This window comes from Solanum pennellii, chromosome 12 (genome assembly GCF_001406875.1).
Source record: "Solanum pennellii chromosome 12, SPENNV200".
In the NCBI taxonomy this organism is placed as follows: Eukaryota; Viridiplantae; Streptophyta; class Magnoliopsida; order Solanales; family Solanaceae; genus Solanum; species Solanum pennellii.
The window spans coordinates 62221518-62230910 of NC_028648.1; the positions used below are offsets into that span (position 1 = coordinate 62221518).

Consider the following 9393-nt stretch of genomic DNA (forward strand, 5'->3'; position numbering starts at 1 on the left):
AGTATATTCCTATTCTTTTTTCCATATACATTAGCAGTATTTAATTCCTTAACTATATATTAATTCTCCTAATACTCCCTTCGTTTAATTTTACTTGTTACGTTTTAATTTGACACACCAATTTATTCAATTTTACTTGGCAGTAAAGTACACTTTAAATATTACATTTAGTCGTAGAAGAATTCCAGAAAAATCATGTTATGAAAATAAGAGTAAAACTCTCAATTTATCTGAAACAAAGGTAGTGTGTAAAGGTTACTATTGTGCTTTACTGGAAATGTCACAAACCTTTGTCAAAGTTGCAATATTTCGGAAAGGTCCCCACTTTTCATAAAAGTCACAACTTTTCATAAAAGTCATAACTTTTCTAAAAGTCATAACTTTTCATTAAAGCCGCAACTCTTCATACTTTTCATACAAGTCACAACTTTTCATTAAAGCCGCAACTCATTATATTAGGCATAGTTCTTTTAAACTTGTAGGTCGTGGAGGGCATTATGTTCATTCAGGTTCCTCTCATCAGCATACGTTTCGTATTTTCTATTGTATCCTTATATAATATTTTTCTTAAAGTCAAGTTTTCAATCAGTGAACATGAATTACTTTATGTTGAGTAGTTAACTAATTTGACCAATAGACATGAATTATTTACATAGTTTTTCCATTCTAGTGAAATGTATATTTTCTAGGCTTATATCTTTCAAGGGTAAAATAGGAAAAATATATTAATTTATGCATTAATTTTGTAAAATGATAAATATTAATAATATCTATTTTTAGTAATTACAACATGTAAATAGGAATGGAGAAAGTATTTTTTCTATTCTTTTTACCATATATTTTAATACTACTGAATTCCTCAACTATTAATTATCCTAATACTCCCTTCGTTCAATTTCGCTTGTCAAATTTTGACTTGACACACCGATTCGTGAAATTTTACATGGCAGTTATGTACATTTTGAATAATAGATTTAATAGTAGAAGAAGTCCAGAAAAATCATGTTATTAAAATGGGATCAAATCCCTCAATTTTTAGAAAACAACGAATAGGGGTAAAGGTTCTTATTGTGCCTTACCGGAAAGGTCACAAACCTTTGGAAACATTACAATCTTTCGGAAAGGTCACCACCTTCCATAAAAGTCATAATTTTTCATAAAAGTCGCAACTCTTCATACTTTTCATAAAAGTCACAATTTTTCCTAGAAATCTTAACTTTTTATAAAAGTCACAACTCTACATATAAGTCGCAACTTTTAATTATCAAAGTCAAAACTTTTTATAAATATAGCAATTCTTCATTTTCCATTCACACCTTTTAAATCTAACACATGGCAAGTAAATATATATATAAAATAAAAGAAGGTAATTACAATTGAACTTATAAAGAAATATATTAATAACTTTTAAAGTTGATAGAGATTGTAGCAGCACATTTGTAATTCCAGTCTCTTTTCCATCAAGTAAAGTACACTTCCGCAACCCCTATAAATAACACCCATCACCACAGCAGAAGAGCATAAGAAAACTAACAATTCTCTTACACTCAAAATAAATATGAAGAAAATTGTAAAAGACGAGTATTTGTGCCTCAGATTTAACAATATTGGACTTTCATCGGATATTGCTGCAAAACTCTCCGATGAATTTCAGGTGGAGGAGAACCATAGCGAAGAAGATTTTAAATTCTCTTTAGCCTCTGAGAATTCGAATAACACAATTGCGAATTTCATCTATGTCAGTCAGAATAGATTTTAGCAGCCAACTTTCCCTCTTTTCAACCGCGATCTATTGCTAAGTGATTTAGATTTGAAGGATGTTGATAAATTAATTCTGATTCCGTTGAAGGAATTGTTTCTAGAAAAAAAATCAACAGCGTCATTGGAAGTGTAGACGATAACTGCCGGAGCTTATTGTATGTGGAAGCCGAAGATAAGCGACGAATCACCAGGAAAATGCAACAAGAGTAAATCAACTCTATATGTATCAAAGCAATGAGGATCCGATATCTGTTATGGCAGAGTAATAGTGGGGTATTTTTGTATTTCTCACAAGAAAAGAAAAATAAAAAAATTCCAGTGAGGTGATGAAGATTGCCGGAAAATTGAAGCAGACGAAAACCAGCTGAGGAGAGAAGGGTTCACCGACGGCCGCTGCAACTGCGGGGGCTTTTGAGCAGTCAATGTATTATGTAGGAAATAAAGAAGATGATATGAATAGATTAAAATAATATTTACCTAATAGGAAAGAACTTATTGGAATTTTTCTTATTGGATTTTAACATGTAAATGCTTGTCAGCATAGATTGTTAAGAGTTTTTTTTTTGTGTGTTATAGAATAGCATTTTATCACCAACCATTTCTAAATGGATGTTGCTTTTTTTTTTTTATACTAATATTACATTGATATGAAAAATAAAATAGTTTTTTAGTATTTTTTCTATAGCTTTATTAATTTATTATTTTAAAATATTTTATGATCATAATCTAATTTAGATTTGAATGTTAAAAATATTAATTTTGCAAAAAATATTAAAAAAATATCATATAAATTAAAAGGAAGTAAATAATATTCAAATCATTAGTACAACATTTTCTTGAGAGGTTACTGCAAATATTTCCTCGCATGTAATCTTTTAAATTATAATCATACAGTAAAACCTAGTAATATTAATATAGTTGGGATCATGAAATATTATTATTTTGTAGAAATATTATCTAATCAATAAATTAATACTTATTAATGTAAAGAGTGTTTTCAGGTTAAACCTTGTGATATTGGGATAAATAGATGTTTCAAGTTGTATCACCGCAACATATTTTATTGAAGGATATTAGAAGGCTATAACGTCGGACAAAATAATCCAGAAAAGATTAATGTTCACGATGCTATCAAATTTTCAATTCCATCTTGAACAACAAACATTCAACAATAGACAAAAACAAAATTATTTTTGATGCTGCAAAATTTGTTCGGAGTAGGGGTGTCAAATGGGCGGGCTGGGTTGAAATTGGAGATATTAAAATGGATTGAGATAGAAATCCAATCGGGTCTTGACCCACCCAAATTTACTTTGGACTCCGCCAGGTTTGGGTTAAAATGTGCTAAAAACACGGGCTGGGTCTTGATTCACCCAATTTGACGCGACTAACCTCAATAATTTAAACATCATAATATTTAACTTTATAATCACAATTCGAATTTCTGCTCAAGAGTCTTTTTTAAAAAAGTAAAAGTTAGATAGATAAATCCTAAAACGGTGAAATAGATAATAATTCACACCTTTAATATAGGAACATATCTTAGTTAAGCATTTTAAAACAGATTAAAATTGGAGAGTTAAATGGGCTTAATTGAGGACTCTCTTAATATAGTTATTCTTGAATGATTAAGATTGAATCCAATTCAAATTATCTTGAGCCTAACTCTTAAAATTCTGGGCGGTTTGAGTGAGTTATCTATTTTTCGGTTCATTTTTGACACCCCTAGTTCAGAGGATGAAATCTCAATGATTTTGATGAACCCTTTTATGAAAACTTCATTCATTTACTTGATGTCATAATTAATGTTTTAGATTATCGAAATCAAATGAACGTCAATAATCTGTTGAATTTTCCATGTGTAAATTTTACATGATCAGTGATTCAAAGCTTACAAGAAATTGTGATACCGTAAAAAATAATGTTAAAAGTGAAGTTGAAGATGAAACAATACATTTGAAACCATTTGCGTAAAAAACATTTATCGCATCTAGATTTCTTCATATTTTTATGATGCAGTTTGAAAAGTCAAAAATGAAATTGTTTGATGTAATAAGAAAATGTAGAGATGAACTTCAACATGATTTAGAGTTTAACAATAAACGATACACAATAAAATCATTCACTTAGATATATTTGCATTTTTAAATAATTATTAATTTATAATATTAATAAGACCATATATATTTATATAACGAATTTCTAAAAATATATTATCTTATTATTTTATAGAAATAAGTCATTGTTTCCATCAGCTCAAATCAACAATGAAGAAAAATATTATCTTAAAATATTAGTAATTATTATAGTATTAACATGGTGAAGTTTTACTGTACATCACAATTTTGACACTTCATTAATTACAACCTCATTTGAAAAAGCATATGATCTAAAATAGGCTTTAGAGTTGTTTAACTGAAATGACCATTATTTATTGCTAGCATTCTTCTTGACTCATTTATGTAAAAGATACTTATACTTCTTATTATCCTTAAAATGACTAGTATTGTGAATTTCTATATTTAATAAAAATGTAAAATAGTTAGAAACAAATTTTGATTATCAAAATTTTTGTTTAGTTAAATTATAAAATAGGGTTAAAAACAAGTGAAATTGTCTAAATACTTTTTTATTTCAATTAGGAGCTAATAAAACAAGCAATCAGAAATTATATTCAAGATTGAAGGTAAAAACAAATATCACTCCTGAGAGGGCGTTTCATTTGGGTTGACTTAATAGTTGGTCAAATCTATCTTTAAGTCTGTTTTGACTTCTGAAAGTATTTGATAAATATATAAAAAATAACTTAAAATAAGTCAAGAATGATTTAAAATATGTTAGAAATAAGTGATAAGTGAAAGTACTGTTACCATCTACTCCATTTTAAGACTTTAATTATTAGTTCTCTAAAAACTTCTAACCATTAGGACTTAATTATTAGTTCACTTAAAACATCTTACCATATGTTTTAGGACTATTTAGTAATTAATTTTCTCAAATAGTTCTTACCATTATTTTAAGACTACTTAATCATTATGTTTTTTTAATACTCTTACCATATAATTTTTCTATTTCTCTTACCATATTACCATATAATTTTTCTATTTCGGTAGATGTATTAGTTCATCATATTATATGAAACAAAATTTTTTTTAAAAGAGTAATTTAATAAACAAAAAAGGGAACTTATTTAATAGAGCTAAATGATGTAATAAATGACAAAAGAACATGGCAAGTAAATACATAGAAATATTTTTTAAAAAAAGTTAACTATAAAAGAACTTGTAAAGAAATATATTTAATAACTTTCCAAATTTGCTATAAAAAGCTCCAGAAATTCTAGAAGCACATATGTAATTGTGAATGAGCAGAAAGAGCTACATCATTGTTGGTAAAGGCAGAAACAAAAGGAGTAGTATACCAAAACCATCTATGTGTAAATGATGATAAAGTAAGTCTTATTCTGGAATATTAGATTAGTAGCTCGGATAATTCTTCGGAAAGAATAATTGATTTGAAGAAAAGAAACAAATATTCGTATATTACCCTTACGGAATCGTATAAAGGTCTTAAGAAAATAGAAACCTTTAGAAGAAAGCTCGAAATGACAAATGTTGTGGAAAATAACACTTCACAAATTTGCATGAACAAGACATGTTGAGGAATATGGACCAACTCTGGCTTCGCCCCACTTTATTACCACCTTAATGCTTTTAGATACCTTGGTTCATATGCTAGGACTCCTATGAGGGATGGCTTTGTCAGGAATATTGTATGTCACCTCTGATAGCTCATACACTCATTTTGGAGTCAGACTCAAGATCAAATAGTTGATCCACATTCGCAAACTTTTCTATTATAGCTCCTCAATTAGATAACATATTATTGCTACGTGTTGCATCACATTTGGCTTATGCCTTCCATGATCATTTATAAGAAAAATCTGTTCATACGATTCAAGATTGTGAATCCTTTCACCTATACGGGTGAGTTGAATGAGGATACATATGAATTTATAATTACTTGTAACAGGAGATTGCATAACCTAGATTAGTTGAGTCTCATGAATTGACTACACAATGTTCCAGTTGAGTGATGATTGGCCTTACCAATCAATGATGGACGGAATTATATAAATATTAGGTCATGGATCACATCCTCTGCCATGTTTCTATATATGTTTGTTCCACGTAATGAGAGGGAAAGAAAGAGGGTCGAGTTCTAGAGTTTGCAGCAAGATGGCATGTCAATCGCAGAGTATGAGGTTAAATTGCAAGCCTTGGCTAGGCACGCTTTGATGATACTTTTCATCAATACTGAGAGAGTGAGAGGGTTTATAATTAAGGTTATAATTAATTGATTCATTATATGGGGGTTTCTTAGGTTACCGCTTCTCGTGTTTCATTTCAGAAAGTGGTAAATGTTTCAATAGTGTTAGATATGATTCGATGTGAGGGATTTGAGTAGCGTAAGGACCAGAGAGCTCATCGTTCAGGTCATTTGGGTAGTTCTCCTCCTAAGATTCAAGGTTACTTAGAAATAGGTTGTCACACTTTGTCTAACTGACCCATTCATGCTGCAATATAAGTTGTTGCGGCTGATTATATTGGGCATAGTTCTTCTAGACCTGTTGGTCATGGAGGACATTATGGTCATTCAGGTTCCTATCATCAACATACATCTCGTATTTACCATTTTACCCTTGTTAAGTAATTCGTAAAGTGAAGTTTTAAATCAATGAACATGACATAATTTATTTTGAGTTATTAGCTAATTTGATTAATAGACATGAATGATTTACTTAGTTTTTCCATGTTGGTCACATGTATATTTTCTTGGATAATAACTTTCAAAGGTAAAATAGAAAAAATTATAGTTATTTATGCACTGATTTTGTAAAATGATTAATATTAGTGATATCTATTTTTTGTTAAGATAACATGTAAATAGGAACGGAGAAAGTATTTTTCTATTTTTTCTACCACATATTTTAACACTACTTAATTCCTTAACTTTTGGTTCTCCAAATTCTCCCTTCATTCAATTTTACTTTTCACATTTTGACCTGACAGACAAATTCGTTCAATTTTACTTGTCAGTGAAGTACACTTTTGAGTACAACATCAAGTAGTGTAAGAAGTCTAGAAAAAATATTTTATTAAAATGAGAGTAAATCCCTCAATTTATAGAAAACCAAAGGGTAGTGTGAAAAAAGTTTTTATTGTGCCTTACCGGGAAGGTAACCACCATTCATAAAAGTCACAACTTTTCATAAAACACGCAATTTTTCATAATAGTTGCAACATTTCATAAAAGCTGCAACTTTTCACAAAAGTCACACTCTTTATAAGAGTCGCAATCTTTCGGAAAGGTTACCACCTTTAATAAAAGTCACAACTCTTATAAAAGTCGCAATCTTTCGAAAAGGTCACTATCATTCATAAAAGTCACAATTTTTCATAAAAATCACAATCTTTTTTATCAAAGTCCAATCTATTCATAAAGTTGCAACTCTTCAATTTTCATTCACACCTTTTAAAACCAACCACATGAAAGGTACTTATAAAGAAACATATTTAATAACTTTCCAAGTTGATAGAAATTGTTAATGCACATTTGTAATTCAAGTCTCTTTCCATCAAGAAAAGTACACTTCTGCAACCCCAATAAATTAAATCCAGCACCAAAGCAGAAGAGAAGAAGAAAATAAACAGTTCTCTTTTACTTAAAACAAATATGAAGAAAGTTGGAGAAAACGAATATTTGTGCCTTAGTTTTAACAATATTGGACATTCATCGGAAATCGATGCAAAACTCTCCAATGAATTTAAGGCAGAGGAGAACCATAGCGAAGAAAATTTTGAATTCTCTATTGTCTCTGAGAATTTAGATAAATCAATAACGGAATTCATCTATGAAGGTCAAACAAAATTTTAGCAACCAATTTTCCCTCTTTTCAATCGCGATCTATTGCTATGCAATTCAGATTTGAAGGATAAATCAATCCTGATTCCGTTGAAGAAGTAGTTTCTAGTAAAAAATAAATTAACGGCTTCTTTATCGGTAGAAGAATTGGATAAGATACCTGCTGGAACATACTGTGTATGGAAGCCGGAGATAAGCGAGCCATTACCAGGAAAATGCAAGAAGAGTAAATCAACACGATTTGTATCGAAGCGGTGGTTGAGGATCCGAGATTTGTTAGGGTAGAGTAGTAGTGAAGGTAAAGAAGAGGGTACTTTTGTATTTCTCACAAGAAAAGCAAAATAAAAAAATTCCAGTGAGGTGGTAAGACGGCCAGAAAATTGAAGCAGAAAAAAACCAGTAGAGGAGAGAAGGGTTCACCGGAAGTGGCTTCTGAGAAGACATTGAATTATGTAGGAAATAGAGGGTGATAAGAATATGAGAAAATCATATTTACGTTATAGGAAAGAACTCATTGGATTTTCTTCTATGGGTTTGAGTAAAAGTTATCGGACATTTTAACATGCAATTACTTTTAACATAGATTATTATAGAGTTCTTGTTTTGGTATTCTAGTATAGGATTTTATCACCAACCATTTCAAAATGCATGTTGCTTTTTTATTTTTTATTTTTTATTTCCCAATTCTGAAATTAAAAAGAATTTGAGAACTTCTCTCTTTATCAAAATGTTTGATTTTTAGATTCGTTTTTTTTTAAATCTTGACTATAGATTGTATATAAGTTACTCTCTCCTAGTTGTTTTGTTACTTATACTAATATTGAAAGATATATTCTCTTATTATATATATTGATATAAAAAATGCAAGAAATAACATTTAAATCATTAGTACAACATTTTCTTGAGTAGGAGAGAACATGATAAACATTAATAATATCTATTTTTAGTAAAGACAATATGTAAATAGGAACGGAGAAAGTATTTTTCGATTCTTTCTAATATATACTTTAACACTACTTAATCCTCGACTATTAATTCATCTAATACTCCCTTCTTTCAATTTTATTTGTCACTTTTTTACTTTAAACACAAATTAGTTCAAAAGGTAGTGTTATAAAGGTTCTTATTTTGCCTAGCACGTTTTCATAAAACTCACAACTTTTTATAAAAGTTGCAACCTTTCATAGAAGTCGCAACTTTTCATAAAATTTGCAATCTTTCGTAAAGGTCATCACCTTTTATAAAGTCGCAACTTTTCATAAATGTCGCAATCTTTCAGAAAGTGCACCATCTTTCATAAAAGTCCGAACTTTTCATAAAAATCGCATTTTTTTTGGACAAAGTCACAACTCTTCATAAAAATAGCAAGTCTTCATTTTCCATTTACACCTTTTAAAACCCACCACATGAAAATTATGTATATATGTAAAAATAAAAAGAAAGCAATTACAAATGAACTTATAAATAAATATATTTAATAAATTTCCAATTTGATAGAAATTGTGAAAGCACATTTGTAATTCCAGTCTCATTTCTATCAAGGAAAGTACACTTCCGCAACCCCTATAAATAAAATCCAGCACCACAACAGATGAGAAGAAGAAAACAAACAATTCTCTTTCACATAAAACAAATATGGAGAAAGTTGGAGAAGACGAATATTTGTTTCTCAGTTTTAACAATTATGGACTTTTATCGGATATCGCT

At 29.4% G+C, this 9393-nt stretch overlaps 2 pseudogenes; both read left to right on the forward strand.

The window, feature by feature from the left end:
- The first annotated feature begins 1558 nt into the window (after positions 1 to 1558).
- LOC114075340 lies at positions 1559 to 2231 on the forward strand (annotated as a pseudogene).
- Positions 2232 to 7497: 5266 nt separating this feature from the next.
- On the forward strand, positions 7498 to 8156 carry LOC114075341 (annotated as a pseudogene).
- The last annotated feature ends 1237 nt before the right edge of the window (positions 8157 to 9393 follow it).